This window comes from Jaculus jaculus, chromosome 5 (assembly GCF_020740685.1).
Source record: "Jaculus jaculus isolate mJacJac1 chromosome 5, mJacJac1.mat.Y.cur, whole genome shotgun sequence".
Classification (NCBI taxonomy): Eukaryota; Metazoa; Chordata; class Mammalia; order Rodentia; family Dipodidae; genus Jaculus; species Jaculus jaculus.
In genome coordinates this window covers 135,097,433-135,125,080 of record NC_059106.1, presented here as the reverse complement: position 1 = coordinate 135,125,080, position 27,648 = coordinate 135,097,433, and positions in this window count along the sequence as shown.

The following is a 27,648-nucleotide window of genomic DNA, read 5'->3' as shown; positions in this document are numbered from 1 at the left end:
AAGAAGTGTGTGCTTGGGCATGCCAGGTCCTTTTGTAAACTCCAGACACATGCACCACTTTGTGCATCTGGCTTTATGTGTGTACTGGAGTCTTGAACCTGGGCCAGCAGACACATTATTACTCATCATGCTGAACCATTCCTAATTGATCCCATGTCTGCATCTTGCACCTGCAATTTTTTGTTCATTTTTATTTATTTATTTTGAGAGCAACAGAGAGAAAAAGAGGCAGATAGAGAGAGAGAGAGAGGGAGAGAGAGAGAATGGACGTACCAGGGCCTCTGGTCACTGCAAATGAACTCCAGATGCGTGCACCTCCTTGTGCATCTGGCTAACATGGGTCCTGGGGAATCGAGCCTCGAACCAGGGTCCTTTGGCATCACAGGCAAGTGCTTAACTGCTAAGCCATCTCTCCAGCCCTTGCGCCTGCAATTTTAAAACCTTTGATGGTAAAGTTACTAAAGTCTGCTCCATGGCTTAGGGAATTCCCTGAGAAATAAATAGCTATGTTTGTGTGGGTGACAAAGAACTCACTGAGAGAAAGGAATTAAGACCCCCAACTGCTTGTTCAAGGGCCGTAAATGGTCTTGGAACTAGTATGGCAGGTTTTAATTTTTATTTTACTTTAACTTTTATTTGAGAGAGAGAAAGAGAAAGAGAGAGGATGGGCATGCCAAGGCCTTTAGCCACTGCAAATGAACTCCAGATGCATGCATATCTGTCATTATGTGGAATCACAGAGGGATTCCCTTTCTCTATAGAGAAAAAAAAAAATCAAGGAGTGACATTTATTCATAGATTCCTCATTGAACTCGGTTCCTTAGGCTTTGCAGGCAAGCTCCTTAACTGCTGAGTTATTGCTCCAGCCCAGGTTTTAATTTTTTTTTGTTTTGTTTTTTGTTTTTTGAGGCAGGGTCTCACTCTAGCCCAGGCTGACCTGGAATTTACTATGTAGTCTCAGGGTGGCCTTGAACTCACGGCGATCCTCCTACCTCTGCCTCCCAAGTGCTGGGATTAAAGGCGTGCACCACCACGCCCGGCTCCCAGGTTTTAATTTTTAAATGATGATGGAGCCAAGTGTGGTAATGTACAACTTTAACCCAAACACTCAGGAAGCAGAGGTAAAGGATCACCATGAGTTCAAGACCAGCCTGAGACCACATGTGAATTCCAGGTCTGTCTGGGCTAGAACAAAACCTTACCTCAAAAAAACAAAATCAAAAAGAAAAACAAACAAACCCCCAAAAAACCAAACAGGTGATTAACTATAGGTATTCTTTTTAGTTGTTGTTCTTCCAACACAAATACAATTTTATTTATTTGAAAGAGAAAGTGGGAGGACAGGCAAGGGAATGGGCATGCCAGGGCATCTAGCCACTGCATATGAACTCCAGACACATGCACCACCTTGTACATCTGGTTTATGTGGGTACGCGCTTGCCTTGACCACGAAGCCATCTCTCCAGCCCAAAACAAAGACAATTTGATAGTAAAGAAATAAACTGAGACATGGGACCAAAAAGAAAGGATAACAGCAGCAAACAAGATGTTTCAAAGAATTTCTGGAGTATGAAAAGTAGATGAAGTGTGGCTGCTGACTTAGCAAAGAGGAGTAAATGATAACTTCAGGATCTGTCACAGAAAATTACGGCCAGAAGTAGAATGAGCAGAAAACTGTCCAGAGTTTGGAGGCTTTGCTAAGAAGCAGAAATGGGCTCTGGTCTAGAAACAAGAACTAATGGTTGAAAGTCTATATACAGTGTGTTGGGAGCCAGTTATATTCTCCATCAGCATGAGGACCAGTGCCAGTCATGGGAGCACTGACTGAAGATTCCCCCAAATCCTGCCGTGCATTATAAGTACAAATGTGTAATGACTCCTTCAGCTATCAACTTTGACTTGTCTTTTAAAACAAAATATCTATGTTATGAACATTCATGAGCCTCCCTCCTTGAAATCTATCTGATAGACACAAGAGCCTATGGGAATTTATTTGATGAACATATGATCCTTGTGGCAAGTTCCTAACCAAACTCACAATTAAGACCTGAAAGAGAAAACAAATGAATAGGTGCCAACAAATCACTAGGTACTAAATTAATCAAAGTAATTTATCTGTAGCAACAGACTTGGAGAGAACTGAGAGGATGGTTCTGTGAGTAAAGGCACTTGCTTGCAAAGCCTGCTGGCCCAGGTTCAATTCCCTAATCTCTAAATAAGGCCAGATGCACAAAGTGGTACATGCATCTGTAGTTTGTTTGCAGAGTTGAGAGACTCCGGTGCACCCATTTTTTTTTCTCTTCTCCTCTTTCTTCTCTCTGTCTCTCTCTTCTCACAAATAAATGAAACATTATTAAGCCTTGAGTGGTTTCTAGAATATACTTTTCATACTTTTTCCTGCCTCCTTGCCTTATAGGCAGGGATGACATGGGATGGGAAGGAGGGCTGTTGTTGAGAATGACTCATGCACAAAGGGAGGTGTGGCAGCAAAGCACTCCACTTCAAAACTATCTCCCCAAGCTCAGGCCTAGAGCCCCAGCTGCCCAAAAGTCTAAACCAGGAGGATTAAAAGTTTCAGGCCTGCCCAGACTACACAGATAGTTCAAAGCTAATATGGACAGTTTAGCAAGAGCTCAAATAAAAAGTAAAGTCTCAACACAAAAGTAAACAAGAAAAGGATGCAAGAAGGCCGAGGAAAGAGCTAAGTGGCAGAGAGAGAGCTACACCCCGGAACTGCCTACCTCATTTCTAAACCTGAAGTCATCTCCTAGATTTTGTTTTTCTCTCCCCACCATTTGTGCTATTCCTTGGACCAGGAAATGAAGGGTAAGAGAAACTAAAGCCCCTGGCCCTCCTTGCATGATCTCCCAGACCCAACCCAGGAGCATATGGAGGAACCACAACTGCGTGGGACCTTCCTCTCCCAGGCCAGTGTTTGTTTTTCACTTTGCTATTGCTTTGTAACAGACAGGACCCTCCACAAATGCCCCTAGAATAGAAGACCACTGTTGCTTCTTCCTGAGATCCCATAGGAAATAAACAGGACAGTCAAATATCTTAGGAGCCATTGTGGTGGTTTGATTCAGGTGTCCCCACATAACGTAGGTGTTCTGAATGCTAGATCCCCAGCTGATGGCAATTTGGGAATTAAAACCTCCTGGAGGAGATCTATTGTTGGGGGCAGGCTTATGGGTGGGATAGCCAGTTTCCCCTTGCTGGTGTTTGGCACACTTTCCTATTGCTGTTGTCCATCTGATGTTCGCAAAGGGGTGGTGTGCGCCCTCTGCTCATGTCATCATTTTCCCTGCTATCATGGAGCTTTCCCTCAAGTCTGTAAGCTAAAATAAACCTTTTTTTTTTTTTTGTCCCAAAAGCTGCCCTTGATCTCTGCTTGGCAATGTAAACCTGACTGCAATAGCCATGATATTGGTTCCTTTGGGTTCATGCTCACTGAAACCTGGCTGTGCCTCCTGTGAACCTATTTCATCAGAAATTCCCTCCAGCAAAACTCCCACCTCATAAAACCATCTGGAGAGGAGCCAGGCTGAGGCCTTGGCATCAACCCTCTAGATATTCAGAGACCAGTACAGCAGCAGAGTGAGTAGTGACCCTGTCCTTCAGTGTATAACTTGTCACCCACTGGTCTTTTGGGATTGCAAAATTAGAATCATTGAATATAAAATCATGGGCTCAGGCTAGAGAGCTGGCGTTGCAGTCAGATTCACATTGCTGGCAAAAATCACCCGACCAAGAGCAGCTTGTGCAAAAAAAGGGGTTTATTTTGGTTTACAGACTCAAGGGGAAGCTCCATGATATCATGGGAAAACGATTACATGTGCAGAGGGTGGGCAGCATCTCCTGGCCAACATCAGGTAGATAATAGCAACAGGAGACTGTGCCCAACACTGGCATGGGGAAACTGGCTATAATACCCACAAGCCTGCCCCCAACAATACACTGCCTCCAAGAGGCATTAATTCCCAAATCTCCATCAGCTGGGAACCTAGCATTCAGAACACCTAAGTTTATGGGGGACACCTGAATCAAACTGCTACAATGACCCTGGACCCCATAAACTGATAACCATCCTTGATGTAAAATGCAATGCATTGAGTCCAACTTTCAAAGTCCCCATTTTTTTATAAACTGTAATGATGTTCAAACACCCTATAATCCAAGGCCTTTTAACTGAGCCATAATAGCAAAAAAATCTCTTCCAAAACTCACAATGGCACAGAATAAACACTCATCCTGCAAAAAATGGCATTGGGCATAGAGAAGAAATATTCAACTAATACAAGATTTAAAACAACCAGGGCAAACATCAAACTCTGTAGCTACAAATCTGATAACTCCAGTCAGTGAAAAGTCTCCAAGTCCCATAATTCTAGCCAGCAACAAATCTCTGGAGTTCCAATTCTGCCCCTCCAACTAGTCTACTCATAGTCCTGGAAAACTTCATCTAAGGTTGGCAGCTCTCCTTTCGTGGCCCTGGCATCTCCATTGGGTCTCCACTGCAATCTACAGTTTGTCCTCATGGCTCCATCCAGACTCCATGCAAGCCATCAGCAAACCTGCTTCACACTGCCCATGGCCATTTCCAAAACACAAGACAGTGTTACATATCCAATGACCTTCTCTTTCCTGCATTTCTTATGCCCCACAATACTAGGTAGAATGCCAATTTGTTAATCCAAGGGGGAATAAAGCAGGCTTTGAAGAACAGGACACTCCTTGAGCACTCAAACCCCTTCAAAAGAGTCTACATTCTTCCTGTTACCCCAGTGCAGGTCAGCTGGCCCAATTTCAAAGGTTGTAACCTCATATAAATGCAGCTGAAAGGGCAGAAGTTTCAGCCTGAAGATTTCATTTCTGTGCCATATCCCTCTGCTCACACCAGTCCATTTCAACACAAAGCAACCCTGCCCAGATTCTCAGGACAGGGACATAACAGCAAGCCTCTCACACAAACTGCTTCTAGTCCAGTCCTAGAAAACCTCTTTCTCACCCTCATAAACCAAACCTCAAGTCCATAGTTCTTACTGCATTCAGGTCTTTCAACTCTGACTGGAATAGTCCATCAAGCTGATGTTATAGTTCTGCAAGGCATCTCTTAGGCCAAGTTTTCAAATCCTCCCACATTCCTCTTGAAAATCAGCTCCAAAAGGCCAAAGCCATGCAGTCAGGGGTGTAGCAGCAATCCCACTCTTTTGGTATCAACTTTACTGTTGCAGTCAGGTTCTAATCGCTGGCAGAAATCACCTAACCAACATCAGCTTGTGTGAAAAAAAAAAAAAAAGGATTTATTTTGTCTTACAGACTTGAGGAGAAGCTCCATGATGGCAGGGGGAAATGATGGCATGAGGGTGGACATCACTTCCTGGCCAACATCAGGTGGACAATAGCAACAGGAGAGTGTTCCAAACACTGGCAATGGAACACTGGCTATAATACCCATAAGCCCGTCCCCAACAATACACTGCCTCCAGGAGGTGTTAATTCCCAAATCTCCATCAACTGGGAACATAGCAACCAGAACACCTAAGTTTATGGGGGACACCTGAATCAAACCACCACAGATGGCTTAGCAGTTAAGCCACTTGCCTGCAACACCTAAGAACCCAGGTTCAGTTCTGTAGATCTCACTTAAGCCAGATATACATGATGGTGCATGCATCTGGAGTTCGTTTGCAATGGCTAGAGGCCCTGGCATGCCCATTCTCTCTCTCTCTCTAATTAATAAATAAAAACAAAATACTTTTTAAAAATCATGGGCTCTTGGAATCATCAACTTTTTTCTTAAATTCACTGTGTAAGTTGACATATAATAATTGTATGTATTCCTGGGTCATGGTGTGATATTCTGATACAATATATAATGATCAAATCAGGAGAATGAGCATACCCATTGCCTCAAATAATTATCATTTCTTTGCATTGACAACATTCAAGATCCCCTCTTCCAGCTGATTCAAACTCACAGTAAATTCTGTTGACTCCAATCAGCCTCCTGATAGCACACTAGGCCTGATTCCTCCTACCTAACTGCAGTGTTGGTCCTCTTACCCAGCATCTCCTCTTTCTCCTGGGCTCTGGTGGGCAGTCTGAGCAGAAAGATCAGGGAGGCTTAGAACCTCAGCATCAGGGGTTACCTCACAGGGCATTTCTTGGGTTCTTCCTCCCTCACCTAAGTGACAGACATTATGAGGAAGCTGAGTGCAGTGACTCTGTGATACGTCACATTGTGATTGTGATTGTGGGAACATGCCCATAGTAGCAACAGCCACTGTGACAGCTTTTCTGTGACCTTCAACTTCTAAAACAGTGCAGGATGCAAGAAAATGTCTCTTCCTGGACATTTCCTTACTGACTGTTCTCTGGAAGTTTCTAGTACTCTTGACTCTCTTAAAGTTTCATTCTCCATCTGAGAAGATTTTGGAGGAGGACGAGACATAGGAGGAAGAAAAGGAGAAGGAGGAAGAAAGGAAGGAAAAAAGAAAGAGAAGAAACTTCTGAACTTTCTTTAAAAATGCCATTGCCACCAGTCTGGGAGGGAAAACAAGAGAAAACAGGACATTCTTTCTCTCCATTGCAGAACTATGGACTATTTTGGTTGGTATTTTTGCCCCTCTCACATTTTTGGGCTTTCACATCTAAAAACAAATAAATAAAAACAGCCTGTTCCATGAACTCTATAGAATGTGAGCTAATTTGGTTCCTATCTTTTCTCCCATCCATTGCAGACTCTGGTCACAGCCCCTGAGCATTAGAAAATAATTTATCGCCCACTCAACTCCTCCTTATTTCTCAAAGAAAATATTTATATTATGCCACTGAGAGTTGCCATGGCAGTGACGACTGGAGCAGGATTGCCGTAGCAACTACTTGAGTTTGCCTTGAATGAGTTAAACCACTCCCCTTTACAGGCAACTAAGGAAAAATCTGTCGATGTGACTCCTTTGATGGGGAAGCTCTGAAAGACATTTCTTCCCCCTCACCCACCCACCCAGTTCTTCAGCATCATCTCCACCCTCTGGCATGTCCTTTCTGTCCACTCACTTGGAAACACTCCATTCGTAACCACCACAGAGAGCAAAGGGTTAAAGATTGGCATGCAAAGCCATGCCAAAGATAACAAGAGGCAGAGTAAACACACACATTTCCCTTTTATAGAGCCCTGCAGAGACCAACACATGCTTTTTCTCTGTCCACCCCAAATCAGCTCTGCGGGGAGGGTTTCATAAGACCTGTCTGCCCTGACCATGACTCCTGGTCATGGAGTGCGGGCAAGTCACCTCTTTCAGACCTCAGTTTCTTCACTATAAAGTATGCCTCTTACACTCTTGGAAGTTTTATGAACTAAATATATATCACCATCTTTCTCCCAGGTACCAGGGAGTTGCCCGTAGAGACCTCACACAGGACAGGAACAAGAGAATGCTAAGTGAAAAGGAGTGAGCCAACACTGCATCAGTGAGCGTCTTTTCAGCCGTAACCCACACATGGTCACTGCTGTCAATGTGACTATAAGCACAGTAAGCACTAACCTCAGGAACAAACTGCTGAAGGTGCTATGGCAACCTGGTTAGGTAAATCTGTGAGCTTCCCTCCCTGGGAAGCAATGTGATTCACACCCACCTCTGCCTCTTATTGAAAAGTTAGAAATGCAGACCTGTTTTTTTTTTTTTTTTTTTTTTTTTCATTTTCCTCCACCTTCTAATTGCCAGGGAGGAAAGCTTTATTAAGGGAGGAAGAAAGCAGTTTAAATTATTTTCATCATTTCTCTGGAAAAAAAAAAAAAGTAAAATCACTTAACCCATTTTGTATGGACACTAGGAGAAAGACAACGGAGAAACAAAATTAAGTAAAAGAAAAAGAGGGGAAGCACATGTTGTTCAGAAGGAAGTCATGGTGGTGTACACCTTTAATCCCAGCATTTGAGAGGCAGAGTTGGAAGACTGCTGTGAGTTTGAGGCCAGACTGGGACTACATAATGAATTCCAGGTCAGCCTGGGCTAGAGAGAAACTCTACCTCGACAAAAAGAAAAAGAAAGAAAGAAACAGAAGAAGGAGGAAGAGAAGGAAGCCAGCTGAAATACTGCCCAAGCCCTGTGTCAATCAAATGTCACATTAGACTTGCTCAGACATTTGATTAAAAGACAGGATAATGCTCAAGTTGAGGGGAAGGCTTTGGAACGTGACAGGTTACTTGACCTTGCTAAGCCTCCTCAGTTTATCTGTAAAGTGGAAGAAGCAGTATTTATTCAAGACGACTATTTGATGGCTCGTTGTATGGGTCAGCTTGGCCAGGTTATCGCGCCCATGTGTCTACCAAATACTGATCTAGATGTTACTATGAAAGTATTTTATCAATGAAGGCAACACCTATAATCACATAACTGGATCAAGGAGATGATCCTTGAGCTTGTGTGGGAGCCTCATTCAATCAGTTAAAAGCCTCCGGAGCAAAATTAATTAAGTAATTGAAAGTAGAAAAATCATGGCATCTCATGGAGAAAAAATTCTGCTTCAACACTATAACTTTAACTTTTATCTAAATGGTCATTTGCCTAATTAATTAATTTTGGACCTATCAACCCAAAAATTTGCATAAGGTGATTCCTTAAATCCTCTTTTTCTGTCTCTCTTAGTATTCAGCTTCCATTTCTTTGGAGAACCCTGAGTAACACAGGCTAGTTAGGGATAGGTATAACATATAGGTACTAGACATACATAACCTGGCCTGTGTACAAGGAACTGCCCACAGGCCTTCCAGGTGAAGAGACCACATTTTGCTCTCCTCTTGCCTACTGGCCACCGCTGACTGGATTAGGCAGAGTGGCCTTCTGACCAAAAGGCACCCAATCATGGCCTGGCCTGCTCTGGTCCAAAAGGGTAAGCCAGGCCAACTATGGTTCTCAAGAGCCCAAGTAAGAACCAAAGAACTCACCCATGGTGGAGGACAAGCCAGGTGTCAAGGCACATCACCTGCAGTCACAGGACACAACTTGTCTGCATAACCCACATAGTAGCCTGTGTTTATGCAAACTAGTTACAAATCTTTAAAACTGCAAAAGGTTTTGTATAAAAACCCAGCTTTTTATCATCTCTTAAAAAGATAGAAATTTGGATGATCTGCTTGCGTGGGGCAGATGGTGGAGGAGAACCAGGATTCATCAGTACATCAAGAATAGAGAACTGGGTTGAGGCCCGGTGTGGTGGTGCACGCCTTTAATCCCAGCACTCGGGAGGCAGATGTAGGAGAATCATGAGTTCAAGGCCATCCTGAGACTACATAGTGGATTCCAGGTCCGCCTGAGCTAGAGTGAAACTACCTCAGAAAAAAAAAAAAAAAAAAAGAATAGAGAACTGGGCTGGAGAGATGGTTTGGTGGTTGAGGTGATTGTCTGCAAAGCCTCTTATGACCTGAGTTCAATTCCCCAGTACCCATGTAAAGCCAGGCGCACAAAAGTGGCACCGGCATCTGGAGTTCACTTGCAGTAGTTAGAGTCCCTGGTGTGCCTGTTTTCTCTTCTCTTCTCTCTGTCTCTGTGTGTGCAAAAAAAAAAAAAAAATCTTAAAAGACTTTTATTTATTTGTTAGAGACAGAGGGACAGAGAGAGAGAGAGAGGAAGAATGGGCATGCCAGATCCTCTAGCCACTGCAAACGAACTCCAGATGCATGTGCCACTTTTTGCCCCTGGCTTATGTGGGACCTGGAGAACTGAAGGTAGGTCCATAGGTTTTGCAGGCAAATGTCTTTACCACTAAACCATCTCTCCAGCCCCCAAAAATATTTCTGAAAAGAATAAATTTCTACTCAGCAGCAAGAAAAAAAATACAATGAAATTTGGAGAAGAAAATGGACAGACTTGAAACAGATCACACTCAGTGAACTCACACAACCACAGAAAGACAAACGCCACATGGTGTCACTATCTGTTGTTTCTAACCTGAACCTGCTCAAGTTGCTATCATACCTGATAGGCAACTGAAGGCCCAGACAACAGGGAAGGTTTGGGGGGAGGGGAGGAGAGGGGGAAAACAAACACAAAATTAAACCCAAAATGAACTGATGCCATAGAAACCTTTATCCTTGGAGATAGCCTAAAAGATATAACCCTCCAAAGGAGTAAGAGGGGAGAACCTGAAAAGTAAGGCTCTGGTGAGGGTGGTATTGCATTTAGCATCACGTATGGTTAGGAGTTTATGGGGCGGAATGTGGTGGTTTGATTCAGGTGTCCCCGATAAACTTAGGTGTTCTGAGTGCTAGGTTCCCAGCTGATAGAGATTGGGGAATTAACACCTCCTGGAGGCTGTGTATTGTTGGGGGCGGGCTTATGGGTGTTATAGCCAGTGTCCCCTTGCCAGGGCCTGGCACACTCTCCTGTTGCTATTGTCTACCTTATGGTGGCCAGGTGGTGATATCCACCCTCTGCTCATGCCATCCTTTCCCCCTGACATTGTGAAGCTTCCCCTTGAGCCTGTAAGCCAAAAATAAACCTCTTTTTCCCACAAGCTGCTCTTGGTTGGGTGATTTCTACCAGCAATGTGAACCGGACTGCAACAGTGAAATGGTACCGAGGAGTGAGATTGCTGCTAGACACCTGACTGTGTGGCTTTGGCCTTTTGGAGCTGATTTTCAAGAGGAATATGGGAGGACCTGAAACCTTGGCCTAAGAGATGCCTTACAGTGCTGTAAGTACAGCTTGATGGACTATTCTGGTCAGAGTTGAAAGATCTGAATGCAGTAAAATCTATGGACTGTGAGGTTTGGCTTATGAGGGTGAGAAAGAGCTCTGCTTGGACTGGATTAGCAGTTTGTGTGAAAAGCTTGCTGTTATGCCCGTGTTCTGAGAAGGTGTGCGGGGTTGTACTGCATAGAAATGGACTGGTATGAGCAGAGTGATGTGGCACAGAAAAATTGAAATCTTTGGGCCTAAACTGCTGCCCGTTCACCTGCAAATTGTTTGAGAGATTACAACCATTGAGATTGGGCCAGCTGACCTGCACTGGGGCAACAGGAAGAATGTAGACTCCTTTGGAGGAGCCTGAGTGCTCAAGACTAACACCTTTGGGTCCCCACAGTGAACACCAATAACCCCACAGAATATTAGAGCAGGAATAAGAGGATCTAAGAGTACAAACATTTTATTTTAACCAAATCAACAAATGATCATTTTTAAAGAGCTAGAAATCCATGATGCAGGCTCTTTGGCTGCAGGCAGGTGGGCCTACCAGCTACAGCTTGGCATGGGCCTGTGCTCTCCACCCACCAGCCTCTCCCACACCCTGTGATGCTCTTCTGTTCATTCAGCTTCACGCTTAGGTGATCTGCCAGGCACAAATAGGGTATGCACAGCTAAGAATTAAAGGGAAGTCTCCTCACCTGCTTCTCAGCCATTAGAATTACCTTGAATCCAGAGACATACTTAAATTGATTTCTGCCTCCAGATTTCCTTGAGATGCCCTTTCACCTTCCACATGGAGCCTTACAAGCTAACTTGACTGGGCCCTGATCCCTTGCAATAGGAAACGCCTTGCATATACAGAGAACATAACACTCTTCCCTTCTAAGTCTCTCTGTGCCTATAGTTTGATGTCTATAGTGCTCTCCAAGGAACAGTGAGTGGATGCCTGGGAGAAGAAGCCCCAGGAATTAGCTGAGCACCAGGAACCAGAGTCAGGACTACTTCCGCTTCAGAAGATACATGGATAAGAGCTGCCGTTATCTGGCTCATGTAACAGTTTGGTGAATGTCACAGTCAATCTTACAGGCTCCTACCTGGGATCCTCTGGGGGCAGGTGCAGGCAAGGAATAGACTCGTTTTCTGGAAAGCCGGAGGTGTTCAGCAGGGCTTTGAGGCAACTGATGAATAAAGAGCCTGAGCTCAGACTTTGGAGGTTCCAAGGGAATGAAAGCAGTCATCTGGAGGAATTTAACCAACAAGTATGGAAGTGTGATGGTAGGGCATTAACTCAATCATTCATGAAGTAGTGAATGAATACCAGGGGCGTGTTTTATAGCACAGCAGTGGTACTGAAGAGTTAATGCCAGCATAGCCTTGAGAATCTTCCCTGGTTCTGCACAGGGATCTGTAGCAGTCCCGCTTTGGCAAGGAGTTTGGTCCCCAGATGTGTGTGAGCTCCAGGGTATTGCACTCTGTTATCACTGACTCCCAGGAATCTGGATACCAGCCACACAGCTCAGAGAACAGTGAGGTCTTTATCTTGCTTCTAGATGCAAGCTGGTGGCGTTGTGTGGACCAAGACATCAGTAAAATAGTAAAATGGAACTTTGAACATTTGTTCTTCTGTGGAAACCTCTATTTGAACAACTCTGCCTGCACAAAAGTAGTAACAGAAATCTTCCCGAGAGCCAAGGAAACCAGACGAGAGACAACGGCGCACCGGAGCCGAACAGATACATGAGCAGATGCTTTGAAGAGGGCAGGTAGGACGGTGTCACCTGTCTGTCAAGGCAGAGAGAGATTGGCAGTGTGGCAGAAAGGAGAGGTCAGGAACGTCTAACCTTGTTATCAGGAAGGCACACTTCAGGCAACTTCCAGGCTGGCCCTCATGGAGACAGATTCCAGTCACACCTCAGGTTATCCTCTAGCCCACAGCCAAGTCAGCCCACAAAGCCCCAGGTTTGAGCTCTAACCCAGTGCCAAGCTAGCGTGAAGGCTTCTTCCAATAGACGCCAACACTGGAACGGTGACTACAGATCCAAGCTGCAGGACCCCTCTCCCCAGCCTGCAGACCCAGGTTCCAGCCATAACCTAAGAGCCCAGTACACAGGATAATCCTTGTGGTCCTAACTTCCAGGATAGTCTTTGAATACCCAGCCTCCAGGCTTAGTCCAATGTCTGCAGGCATCAGCCAGAAGCTGTGATCCCAGACTCCTGACTGGCTGCCACAGCTCCACATCCCATCCCTACCCTAGCGTCTATCTGGCCCAAGGCACCAAGACAACCTCAGCTATCCAAGACTCTGGTGGTCCAAGAATCTAGGTTTATTCCAGCAGACGCAGGATCCAGGTTCACCCCGACAAACTTAAGCTCTAGGCCAGCCTCCATGGACACAGGAGCAAAACGGCCCATGACAACTCAGGCTTCACTTCTTTCCTGGCTCTCCTTTATTCCAAGACATCAAGCCATCACAGCTGCTGGCTCAAGCACCAGGCCTAGAGAACCCAAAGAAAACTCACTCACACATCATGCCAAAAAGCCTGTCCCACACCTTAGGGAAAGCAAACTGGTGAATTTTCTCAGAGAAAGGCAATCTATAAAGACCAAAATATGTCCCTACTTCATGTTGAAGCAGACAGTAATTCATGGCTACAGAAATCAACAACAGAACTGGAAAGATGGATTAGCAGTTAAGGTGCTTGCCTGTGAAGCCTAAGGACCCAGGTTCAATTCCCTAGTACCCATGCAGTCCAGATACACAAGGTGTCACATGAGTCTGGAGTTTGTTTACAATGGCTAGAAGCCCTGGCATGTCCATTCTCTCCCTCTCTCGCTCTCTATTTCTCTATCTCTTTACCTCTCTATCTCTAGCTTTGTCTCCCTCTGCCCCCTCAAGTAAATAAATTAATAATCAAGAACAGCTATGGAAACAGCATCATCAAATAAAGTTCTAATTCTAAAGAAACCTGGATGTGGACCTCTGGGGCCCCAGCATGGTGAAGCAGACAGTCCAGTGTGTGATCCATGGTCTACACAGAGCCCCCCAAGACCCTAATGCGGTAGAAATAGTCCAGCCTGTAAGTCCAGATATACACAGACCTCTGGGACCCCAGCACAGCAAGAGCACTCAGAAGCAGGAAGTCCGGCCTGTGCACTCAGGCAGGTGGAATGCAGATGGAAGGCAGGCAGACAGCAGGCCCTGACAACCTGCCTGGTCCACACAAGTCATCTCTAGCCAATGCTACCAGCAGTGGAAAGTAAGCTCTGGCACCCTGCCTGCTCACCAGCCCACATGGGAAAACTCTAGCCAGCATGACATCTGTCTTCTCCATGCAGGATGACAAGTGGACACAAAAGGCTCATCGACAGCTATGCATAACCAGATTGGCTGATAGATCGGAGGGGAGCACTCCGACTGCTAGATGGGGAGGGTAAGACTGGATCAGATGCAAAAAGACAGAACAAAGAAACGCAAAGAATATGAGTGATCAGCCTGTCACAACCCAGCCTCCTAACTCCCTTCTAGCTGAGGCTATAGACTCCAAGGTGGAGAAATGTCAGAGAAAGGCTTCAAAATACTACCTCCAAAACAGATCAGTGACTACGTGGAAGGCTTATACAAGCAGAGAAATGAACGAAGGAAGTTCATGTAAGACTTTGGCAAAACAGTCTCCAAATTGAATGATGCTGTTAGCAAATAGGTAGCCCAACAGTAGCTGTCTGCAGGCTGTGGAGTTGGAGAACCTGGTGAATGCTTAGACTGTAAGTAAGACTGGATAGCTCAGCATTTCCAATCTGTCACTGAAGGCCTGGAGGATCTCATATTCTATACTCTACATTGGAGGGATGGGTTCAGGCAATCTGAGCAAGTTGAAAACAGAATGTAACCACCATGTTGGGCATGGTAGTACATGCCTTTAATCTCAGCACTTGGGAGGCAGAGGTAGGAGGATTGCCATGGTTGGACACCTTGATACTACATAGTGAACTCCAGGTCAGCCTGAGCTACAGCAAGACCCTACCTCAAACAAACAAACAAACAAACAAACAAAAGGGCTAGAGAGATGACGTGGCAGTTAGGTGCTCACCTGTGAAGTCTAAGGACCTCCATTCAAGGTTCCATTCCCCAGGACACACGTAAGCCAGATGCACAAGGTGGCACATGTGTCTGGAGTTCGTTTGCAGTGGCTAGAGGCCCTGGTGCGCCCATTCTCTCCGTATCTCTCTATCTGCCTCTTTCTCTCTCTGTTCTCAAATAAATAAATAAAAATAATCAAAACAATTTTAAAAAAGAAAGAAAGAATTTAACCATCACACCAACTCACATGCAAAGGCAAGAACATTGGAATAACTTCATATCTTTTCTCTACAATTCTAAAAGCCAGAAAAGCATGAAGAAATATATTTTAGGCCCTGAAAATAAAAAACTCCAACCAAGAGTGTCAAATTATCTTTTAAAATTGAGGAAGAAACAAGGATAGTCTGAGACAAGCATAAATAAAGCCAATTCATGACAACCAAACTAATGCTGTAGAAAATTTCTTAATGGAATACTATACCGAAAGGAAGAAGAAAGGAGTCTCAGCTACATGAATATATAAGAATGATGACCAAGGTCTGGAGAGATGGCATAGCGGTTAAAGCACTTACCTATGAAGCCTAAGAACTCATGTTTGAATCTCTGGATCCCACATAAGCCAGATGCACAGTGATGCAAGCACACAATGTCACACATGTGCTCAAAGGGACACCCACATCTGGAGTTTGTTTGCAATGGTTGAAGTCCTTGGCACCCCATTCTCTCTCTCTCTCAAATAAATAATATAAAAAAAGAATGCTAAACCAGGTGTGGTGGCGCATGTCTTTAATCCTACACTTGGGAGGCAGAGGTAGGAGGATCGCTGTGAGTTCCAGGCCACCCTGAGACTATATAGTGAATTCCAGATCAGCCTGGGAAAGAGTGAGACCCTACCTCAATAAAACAAAAACAGTTGGGTGTGGTGGCACACTCCTTTAATCTCAGCACTCGGGAGGCAGAGAGGTAGGAGGATCGCTGTGAGTTCGAGGCCACCCTGAGACTACATAGTGAATTCCAGGTCAGCCTGGGCCACAGTGAGACCCTACTTTGGAAAACCAAAAAAAAAAAAAAATAATAAAATAAAATAAAAAAATAAATAAATAAAAATTAAAAAATGATAATAAATAAAGAAGTAAAAAAAGAATGCTGACCAAGTACCAACACAAAAATCCAGGGGCTGCTCAGAACTCAACACGAAAGTACACCCACTACAGCTCAGAAAAATTTGTGGAACAGGGTACTGGGGAGTATCCAAAGGTATTGCCCTCCCCACTTGTAATGACTGACTGCTGCTCTTACAACTCATAACCCACCACCCCATTGGAAATACCAGCAATCCAACTGAGGAGGGTCCTCAGTGGAATGGGAGTAAGGAGGAGGGAAATGATTGTACCAACTCATGATATGTTCATACAAACTTCCTACTTAATAAAAAAGGAGGGCTCCATGGAGAGATTGCTTAGTGCTTAAGGCATTTGCCTGTGAAGCCTAAGGATCCAGGTTCAATTCCTCAGTGCCTACGTAAATCAGATGCACAAGGTGGTACACGCATCTGGAGTTTATTTGCAGTGGCTGGGGACCCTTGCATGCCCATTTTCTCTGTCTCCTTATTTCTCTCTGTGCCTCTCACTTTCTCTCAAATTAATTAATTAATTAAAAAAATAATGCTCCAAAAAGAAACAGGGTGACAAAGTCTTGGAAATGAACCAATCCCATTTAAACAGCTTGCCAGGGCACCTCCAGAACTAACAGGGAAAGTGAAACATAAATACCAACAACCCAGCAAGGCAGAACTGCAGACAAAATCATAGCAGAAACCCTCTCAACAGTAACTTTTAATGTAAACTGCCACCACACCAATAAGAAGACATGGACTAACTGACTGGATTAAAAAACAAAATCCAACTATTTATTGTCTTCCAGAAACACATAAGCTAGAAAAGACAGCTATGAACAGTGTCAGTGGATGGGACACAACCTATGAAACAAACAGAAATAGTAAACAAGCCAACATGGGTATCTAATATCTGATAAAGTGGACTTCAAACCAAAATAATCAAAAGATACAATGATACATATTAATGAAGAAAACTACCTCTCAAGTAGGCAAAACAATTGTGGGGGACTTCTGGTTAAGATGATGGCGTAAGAACCATGCCAAAGCAGCCTAGGGGAAAAAGCCAAAAAAAAAAAAAAAAGGAAAATATACCCTCCCACTAAAAAGTGAGGAGTGCAAGAAATTACCAACTGCAGCAGAGAGAGAAGTAGGAGAGATCCAGAGCACCCAGAGCCCACATATGCAGGCAGAAGTGGCTCCAACAGTGGAGTCATGGGGTCATAGCTGCAAGGCTCAGCTTGAGCTACAGGAAGAGCAAGGTGGGAGGATTTTTCCACTCACATCCAAGCTTCTCACAAACTCAAGAAACATGAAGGGAGGACCACAGTGACCAACAGAGGAAGAGCTTGTGAGATAGAGGATCAAGTGAACCAGTGGAAGAACTAGAGCCACCATCCGCAGCCTCCTCTCCCCCACGGCCAGCACAAGCGCCAGCAAGCACCAGAGACCAGGGGAAGGGAGCTCACAGCACCCAGCGCCTGCGACCAGAGCAGCGATCCAGTGACCCAGCAAGCCTACCTGAACCCACAGTGCAGCAAAGAGGGACCCAAGCAGGAGCGTAGCATAACTGAGGCCAAAATCATCCCAAAAGGTAACTGGGATTACACCAGGTCAGTACCTGCCAAATAAGCCTGGTATATAGACTTGAATCAGGAGGACTAATTACATCTTCCATGGATAAATTATATGTTAAATCTCAGGATAAATTATATGTTAAATCTGATGGAAGGTTGGATTTGCCATTCTTAAATAAGCTATATTTTGGGCTTGTCATTTGTTACTTCCTGATTTGTAGTGGCTTTGTTTCCTCTTCTGTTGTACATTAGGGAAGGGTCTCATTTGGTCACAAGTTGACTTAGAACCCTCAACAGACCAGAAATCTTAGCCTCCTAGTTGACAGGATTAAGGGTGTGGGGCAACCCACATGCTAAGGGACTGTGACTTTATTAGAGGATCTGGTTGTTATAATACCTATTCTTGCATAAATACTCTATACTGTTTTTCATTGAATGTGTACATTGTTTAGTTAAATTTTAGAATCTGCCTGCATTTTGTTCCACTCAGCCTACTTGAATACTCTCATAGCAAGCAAACCCAACATCTAGGGTCACTTTTGTAGATACTCCAAGAGTCTTAAAAGCCACACCTAGCACCTTAAGCTCCTACCCTGAAGATATATAACATCAGATCGATTGAAACAATTGTGAACATTGGTACACCAAATTTTGAGGCTTCAAATTTCATAAAACAATACTAAAAGACATAAAAGGTTCAGACAAAATAACAATGAGAGGCTTTAGTATACCAGTCACATATAGACAGGTCCTCCAAACAAAATATCAACAAAGGTATTTCAGAGCTAAATTATACCACAGACCAGATGCATTTAACATATCTACAGAACATTCTTTCCAAGAGATGGGAGTACACATCCTTCTGAGTGGCATATAGAAGCTTTTCCAAAAATTGACCACATTATAGGCCACAAAGCAAGCTTTAACCAATAGAATTTTTTTAAATGAGATAATTCTTTGTATTCTGTCAGATCACCATGGAATAAAACTAGAAATAAACAAGATAAACTTCAGCAATTGCACAAATACTTGGAGACTGAAGAATACACTTTTAAATGAACACCGGGTTATTGAAGAAATCAGGGAGGAAATTAATTTTTTTCTAGAAATGAATGAAAATGATAACACAACCTACCAGAGCCTTTGGGACACTATCAAGGCAGTCTTAACAGGAAAGTTTATGGCCATAAGTTCTCACGTTAAAGACTCGCAAAGGTTTCAGACAATCTAATGATGCAACCGAGAGTGCTAGGAAAACAAGAAGCCAATCCAAAAGCCAGTGCTAAGAAACAATAAAGACTCGGGCATAAATTACCGAAATAGAGATTAAAAGAACAATATGCAAAATCAACCAAAAAATTACTTTTTGTAAAAAAAAGTAATAAGGAACTGGAGCGATTTCTCAGCGGTTAAGGTACTTGCCTGCAAAGCCTAAGGACCCAGGTTCAACATCCCAGTATCTACATAAAGCCAGATGCAGAAAGTGGTGCGTGCATCTAAAGTTTGTTTGCAGTGGCTAGAGGCCCTGGTGTGCCTATTCTCTCTATATATCTTCCTCTTCATCTCTCTCCCTCTCAAATAAATAAATAAAATATTGTTAAATGTAATGAGATGTGAAAGTTCTCTAAAAAGAAAACGTTAAGACACTTAAAAAGAAAAGATACCAAATGTAGAGAGACCTTTCATGCACCTGGTTTGACAGAATCAATTTTGTGAAAATGACTATATTATCAAAAGTAATCTACAGGGCTGGAGAGATGGTTAAGTGATTAATGTGATTATATTAAGAAAGCTTAGCAAACTCCAAGGTCATACAGTCAAACAATTCAAAGAAATCAGGATAACAATTTTTAAAAAACAAAATTATACATTTTATAAAGAGACTGAAATTATATATATAGGCCAGCACAGCAGAGATACGTGCAGGGTTTACCTATGGCCTGAGTATGGAAGTGAGAGTAAGATTTCTTATCCTGATCTTTGGATATATTTGGACATGGGTCTAGAATAAGGAGCATAGTTATCTACAAAAGGAGGAAAACAGACTGGAGAGATGGCTTAGCAGTTAAGTCACTTGCCTGCAAAGCCTAAAGACCCAAGTTTGATTCCCCAAGCCCATGTAAGCCAGATGCCCAAGGTGGTGCATGCGTCTGGAGTTTGCATCCAGTGGCTGGAGGTCCTAGAGTGCCCATTCTCTCTATCTGCCTCTCTCTTTCTCTCTCGCTCTCTCGAATAAACAAATAAATAAAATATTAAAAAGAGGAAAACAAGATTATTTTCTTGATATTTTCCATAATTAGATAGAAGATAAATCGCATGTATCTACTTGTATTTCTCTCATTTGAAAACAAATTTTTAAAATTCGTATCATTTTCTGAACCCAAAGTAATCTTAATTTCATGATAAATAATTTAGAGAAAGCATGAGAAAATAAAAAGCAAATATTAGCATTATTATATAGTTGTAAAATGATGTATTATTGAGTTACTAGTAGGTTGACCTTAGACTACAGATTTAGAGACAGAGGAAATAAATCAGCCTTAAATAAAGCCAAGTGTGCCTCTTCCCCTGTGAACGTGATCCTGTGAATACCCACTAGCTACCTCATACACTCAGAGCTCTTGCTGCTTAGGTAAGCAGAGAAACATAAAGTACTCAGAGCAACAGCCACATATATTTACCTATGTGAGGCTCTTTGGACAAACTCTCTCCTGGGTATGAGTCGTTGGTCCAGTCAGAGCACCCTATGCCAACTAATGCCTTCTGATCACGTGGAAATGTTGTTAACAGGGTCTGATCAAAAAGAGTCTGTCTAGATGGACTGGAACTGAAGATATGCGTATACATACTGGGGAAGAAATCAGCCCACAGACATAAAATTCATGACCCTTAAAGGGGTGAGAAAAGAAGAGAAAACCAACTTTGGCCAGAGATTTGCCTTTCCTGGTGAAGTGCTCCAAGCATCAGGGAGGGAAGACAGTCTTTGGAATCATACTTGAGTTTCAGTCTCAGCTCAGCTACTGGGGAAAGTCCAGTTGGCTTAACTTCGCTGAGCCTCTATAGAGTTTCCTAGTCTGAAAAAAAAAGGAGGACCAACCAAACTTATCTGCAGGCTTGCAATGAGAATTAAACCTGATAACATACATGACAGAGCTTGGCACCTAGAAGGGGCCAGTCGTCCTTGTCCTCCCTCCTCGCCTCCAGCCCTCTTCTCCTGCCCTCTCTGCTTGGGAGAAGGTGTATCTTATATAGTTACTCTAGCCTTTGGAATCTTCCAGATAGAATGGATGGGGGTGGACTGTACTCTGTAGTGTTATTGAAAAATATTCAAAAGAAACATTCATGCCAAAAGTAACTCCAGGGAAACAAAGGGAAATGAACAAGAAAAAAAAATAAATCCATAAAATGAAATGCACATTACAGCACTGAAAAGAGACTCTGACAAACCTCCCTCCCACAGTTTTCAGGGACAATGGCCCTACTGGAGCTGGGAGGTCTGTCCTCTGTGGAAGATTGAAACCCTGTTCTTCCAGGGGCTGCTGGGCTGTTTTCTCCCCTGATGAGGGTGGAAGGCACATGACCCAGAGGCGCAGGGAGCACGTCAGCTTGCCCAGTCAGCTCTGTGGCTCTTTCGAGGCTCATGTCTACTGCACACTTGCCCCTTCTTTCCCACATGCCCACCCACTAGCATCCCCCATGTGGGGCTACACAAAGCCTGTCACGACTCCAGACTCAGGAGAGACTCACTTCCAGTAAGGTGGTTGGAGAAACAGCAAGAGCAAGAGGCTAACACTCTCATGGTTGCCTTTGCTGCATCTGGGCTGGGTCTCTCTGTGTAAACTGCTGGGGTTATTGGACAAGATTGGCAGAAACCAATCCTGGAACCCCACAGATCACAGCCTACCAGCCGGGAGCGGGGGAGAGTGGGGGGTCTTGGAGGGCAGGCCCTGCACAGCTGCCACTCCGGGATAGATAGATGTAGTCAAAGCATAGGCTCTGCCTGAATTTGGGACAACCCAGAGGGAGAGGCACCCCTCACTCAGCTCACTAGGATGGACAGGTGAGTGAGGTCCTCAGCTTCCAACAGCTTTCAGAATAGACAAGCAGGAGTAACATTAAAATGCAGGCTGCCAGGTTGAGGAGATAGCTCAGTAGGTAAGAGCTCTTGCCACATAAGCATAAGGGCCTGAGAGAGCCTGGTTTGCCCTGAAATTGATTCCCTAGCTGGGTGTGGCTATGCATGCCTATAACCCCAGGCCTGTGGCGATTTAATATGATCCTGGACTGGAGAGATGGGCAGCTTAGTGGTTAAAGCACTTGCCTGTGAAGCCTAAGGACCCGGGTTAGATTTCCCAGAACCCATGTAAGCCACATGCACATGGTGGTTCGTGAATCACTGGGGCTTGCTGGTCAATCTGACTGAAATCAGCAGCTCGGGGTTCAGTGAGTGGCTCCATCTCAAGGAAATACCCAGGGGAAACAGGTCACCCAACATACTCCTCTGACTTATAGAAGAACCTGAGTCAGAGGGCAAAAGAAACAACAACAAAAAATTCCACAACTGAAAAAAAAAAATTCCACAACTGATGGGCTTGAGAGATGGCTTAGGGGTTAAGACGCTTGCCCGCAAAGCCAAAGGACCCAGGTTTGATTCCCCAATACCTACATAAAGCCAGATGCACAAGGAAGTGCATGCATCTGGAGTTCTTTTGCAGTGGCTAGACATCCTAATGCGCCTATTCTTCCTCTCTCTCCCTTCTCTTTCTCTCCCTCCCTCCCTCTCCCTTGTTCTCTCTCAAACAAATACAATATTTGAAATGGAAAAACCAACCCCATGCTTGAGCATGGCTAGCATAGAGCAAGTACAGTGTGGACAGGTGTGAGGGATGATCCAGTTGGCATTTCAAAGAGCTCTGTTAAGTGAGGTATACTGGTGGGCATTCTGCCAGCTATGCAGCCAACACTGGGACTCCTGGGTCCTCTTCCAAATGTGAGCAGGCCAGTGATGCGTGCAGGTGGACATCACGATCAAAGGACATACCACTGCTTCCGAGCTTTCACAGCCTGTCCTAAGTGGCTCTGACTCTCAGCTTCTTCGTGTCTGTTCTGTGCTCTGCCTGGATGGATCTTCATGAACAGGGAGGGTGCAATTGGGTCGCAGGGGTACAATCATTCTCCAGGGACGGGGACACAAGCTAACTCTGCCAGAAGGAAAAGATGATAGGCTCCTTCTGCATTGGCAGATCTTCCTGAAGGGGCATTCTTTTCCAGTGGGTCCAGCCATTTATCTAGCCCACACCCAGCCTGCTGGATATGCATTATCTATGGCATCACTGTAAGCAATCATAATGGTCTATAGATAGAAGTCCCAAAAGAAACCACTCCAAGTGGACCTTCATTGCTCTCCGTGGCTTCAGTTAGGGTCTTGATCATTTATACCCTAGAAGGCTGGCTCCAAATGCAACCCTCCACAGCTACTATGTTTTTCTATTATCACTTTCAAGAGCACCTCTTGGGGCTGGAGAGATGGCTTAGTGGTTAAGGCATTTGCCTTCGAAGCCAAAGGATCCAGGTTCAATTCTCCAGGACCCAAGTAAGCCAGATGCACAGGGGACACATGTGTCTGGAGCTCTTTGCAGTAGCTAGAGGCCCTGGCATGCCCATTCTCTGTCTGTCTCTCTTCTCTCTCTCTGTTCTCTCTCTCTCTCTCTCTCTCTCTCTGCTTGCAAATAAATAAATAAAATTTATTTTTTAAAAAAGAGTACCTCTTACTTAGGTGTATTTTAGATGAGATATAAGAAGAAACAGACTGTTCTTAAATTAGAAGCACAATAGCTAACAAGGGAGACCAAACATTCCTTGTACTGAAAGTTCTATATAATTTTTGATCCTCACCAGAGTTCTCTTCATGGTAATTTGGATCAAGCAACTGGAGCAGGATATGAACCCTGAACTTGTTTTAGTAAGACAGCTCAATTTGCTTGGACACTTTCTTTGTTGTGTTGGAAGTTATCATCAAGCCCCCACCCCCCCAGGATGGAATAAAGCATCTGACTCTGCAGACAGTGAAATATGATGGATTTTTGCCTGGAATACCAAATCTCTGTGCTTTCAAAGAAGAATGTCTTTGCTCTTCTTTTCCTCCTTCCTGTTCTTTCTCCTCTCCTCTCTATACAGAGTCTTGCGTGTAGCCCAAGTGAGACTCAAACTCACAATCCTACTGCCTCAGCCTCCAAAGTGATGGGATGCTAGGTATGCACCACCACGTCTGGTTCTTGGCTTTTTAAATACTAATTTCTTCAGCATTAGTTTCCACAGATAGAATGTTTAGTGTGCATGTTCATTTTGGCTATATAGTATTCTTTTCATGTCAAATAATTACCCTAAGCCAGGTATGGTGGCACACACCTTTAATCTCAGCATTTGGGAGACAGAAGTAGGGGAATTGCTATGAGTTGGAGGCTACCCCAAAATTACATCATGAATTCCAGGTCTACAGGTCAGCCTGAGCAAGAGTGAGACTCTACATAAAAAAAAAAGAAAACCCTAGGGATTTGTTGGGGGGAATCTAACAGACTGTCACTGTGAAAAATTAGTATGTAGCAGACTGGTACATGTGGCCCCTAAATACAGAGTATGAGGGGCTTCTAGGGATTCCCTTCACCAGATTCTCTCTCTTTCACTCTAGTACAGCAGAGGAGGTGGACATGTGACCTAAACAATCAATCAGACTCTTTCCTCTGATTATGAATGTTGAGCAGAGTGACAATCTCTTGTCCAGGCTTTCCATTGTTTCTAAGAGTTGCCCAAGAACTCGCCAATAAATTTCCTTACTTTCTTAGACCATTGTGGTGGTTTCAATATGATGCCCCTCACAGGCTCATGTATTTGAACACTTGGTCCCCAATAGAGTGACACTATTTGGGAGCATGACAGAACCTATGGCAAGGGGAGACGTGTTGGAGGAAACGTGTCACTGGGGGAAAGCCTTGGGGTGTTACAGTCTGCTCTGTTTGCTCTTTTCTCTCCTTTCTCTCCGCTAATGTGACATTGGTTTCTTGCTCCTGTCATGCTTTCCCAGCCATGCTAGGCTGTATCATGGAACTATAATCCAAAATAAACTCTTGCCTTCCCTAAGCTGATTCTGGTTGGGCATTTTGTTCTAGCAATAAGAAAGTAACTAACATAATCATGTTTTAAGACATAGCCAAACCCACAGAGGACTCCAGTCCCTGGCATTGGTTCTTTATAAATAAGAAGATGTTGAAATTGGGCTGGAGAGAAGGCTTAGCAGTTACGGTGCTTGCCTGAAAAGCCTAAGGACCATGTTCAATTCCCCAGATCCCATGAAAGCCAGATACACAAAGTGATGCATGTGTAAGGCCACACATGGGCACAAGGTGGCACACGCATCTGGAGTTCAATTACAGTGGCTGGAGGCCCTGGCACACCAATTTTCTCACTCTTGTTCTTGCTCTCACTCATTTTTTTCTTTAAAAAGCCAGCTGTTAGGCTTGCCTCAAAATGGAAAATGTAAAAATTAAGTTCTCAAAGAACTTTTATGCTTAAAAACTTATTTATTGGAGAGAGAGAAAGAGGCAGATAAAGAAAATGGGCACACCAGGGCCTCTAGCCACTGTAAACAAACTTAAGATGCATGACCCACCATGTGCATCTGGCTTACATGGGTACTGAGGAATCGAACCTGGGTCCTCAGCCTTTGCAGCCAAGTATCTTAACCGCTAAGTCACCTCTCCAGCCCAATATGCTATCTATTTCAATTTCCCTCAAGATATTGCCATTTAGTGATGAGCTGAGAGGAGATGTGATGGACCATATTCAAGTAAGAGTTGAGAAGCCAAATAAGATAGCTTAGACTGAATCATTCCTGAGGCAGGTACCTTCATATCACCTGCAGTGGGCTCAGCTTTGAGGTGAAGGGAAGCCTCACTTTAGTTGTCAATGAACCACAACTCTGGACCACACCTTTGTCTCTGTTTTCTGTTCTCATCCAGTCTCATCTATGAGGGGACTCTCAGAGGGCAGCCATTAAAACAGAAGGACCCATGTCAAGGTTCAGGAGCCAAACAGTCCAGTAAAGAAGAGAAGCTCAGGCTAGAGAGATAGCTTAGCGGTTAAGCACTTGCCTGTGAAGCCTAAGGACCCTGGTTCAAGGCTCAATTCCCCAGGACCCACGTCAGCCAGCTGCACAAGGTGGCGCATGCATCTGGAGATCGTTTGCAGTGGCTGGAGGCTCTGGTGTGCCCATCCTTTCTCTCTCTCTCTCTCTCTCTCTCTCTCTCCCTCTTTCTCTCTTTGTTGCTCTCAACTAAATAAATTAAAAAATGAACAAAAAAGTTTAAAAAAGAAGAGAAGTTGGACAGTGGGAGCATGGAGCCTCTACCTCACAGCTGGATAGGCAGGTACAGGTGGAAGCTTCAAGACTCACTCTATTTAACTAGTGGTGCCCTTGAGATTTTACTTGACCCAAGAACCCAAGGGTGAATTCATTCAATCTGGAGATTCATTCCAATGATGCTACAATATTGGAGACAGCTCTGCCTCCCATCTCCTGTTGAGGCATATCAACACCAGAAGATAGAAGGAAATCAGAATTAGAGGAAGAGAAGATTCGGGTAGAGTAGAAGTGAGGAGTGGACAGTGAGGCGAAGCTCTGTCATGTCCAGTGGAGACTGGAATATCTCTGAGCCAAAGATACAACCAAGACCAGTGGTTAGATGTTCCAGGGTAGCAGACTCTGATCCAAATAAGGAATATCTTTTAATCAGACAAGCGCATCAGTGAAGCTACTTGTGGGAAGCCAGCAGGACAGTGAATAGAGTGTGGCCTCAGATGTGTCAACACCAGTACCTCTGTCTGTGTGACCTTGGCAAGTCACTGAACCTTTCTGTCCTTATTTGAAAGGGAAGGAAATAATAGTACCAAACCTCCCGAGGATCTGTAGAGGTTAATGAGTCCGTGTTTGTAAAGGGAATTGAGAAATGCCTGTTGTATGCACAGCACTAGGTGTCAGCTAAGGTTATCTTGTGAGGCTGTGAGCACCTCCTACTGGAAGGGGTGGAACCTGGGTTCTGTGGCTGGTGTCACAGACACTGGAGGTGATCCTTGCACTGGATGGGAAGCGGGACTGGACGATAGTATAGCAAGCAGTGCATGCCTAGTGACAGACGGCTCTGGTGTCACATCACAGAGCTACCAAGGTGACCTTGGGAAGGCAAAAATTCCCCAGGTCTCAGTTTTCATATCGACAAATGAGGCTGATATCTTTCTCTCCATAGAACTACCACAACAGTTCAATCATCACGTATACAGACCTACACTATTTTCCTTTTGTTTTGTGTTTTTGAGAACTCAGAGAGCAATCACAAAGTATCTGTGGGCTGATCACCTATCTGTGTGGTTTCTGGCTCCCAACTGTGCAGAGTGGGCGAGAGGCTCATTCCTTGCCCTCCTCCCTCAGTACCCCGCAGCTCCCTGGATACCAGAGCTGGGCCTCACAGCATTCTGGCTGGTCTTTTTGTCCTTTCACAGTGAGTGCCAGCTCCTTTCTGGCTGCTTTGTGTGACTCACTCTTCCTTGCAATTAACTGTGAGGTTCTGCTGGAGGCTTCCATTATAAATGATGAGAACAGCAGTTTGGCCAAAGCAGGGTTTAGCTGGCTGGATTGGTTGACCTCGAGAGTTACTACCAGAGACAGACAAGGAGCCCCACGCGCAGGTCATGGATAGCGTGTCTCCGGGTCCACCCACACCCCACACCTGGCTTTGCCCCTGACTGCCCAGAGCATACTCAGTCCCAAGGGTCAGGCCTGGGCACTCACACCCGCTCACTGGCACCTGGTTGGCCCACAGGAGCCAGGAAGCTAGGCTAGTGAGACAAGCTGGCAGGGAGAAAAGCTAATTCTTTTCTTGGAGTCTGGCCTTCGTTTAATTCAGGAGGCCTTAATTGAACACCTACTCGCTGCCAGACACATTAGGGATCAACTGGATTTTTTTTTTTTTTTTTTTTTTTTTGGTCTTTCAAGGTAGGGTTTCACTCTAGTCTAGGCTGACCTGGAATTCACTCTGTATGCTCAGGGTGGCCTTGAACATACAGTGATCCTCCTACCTCTGCCTCCCAAGTGCTGGGATTAAAGGCATGCACCACCATGCCTGGCTTTTTGGACCA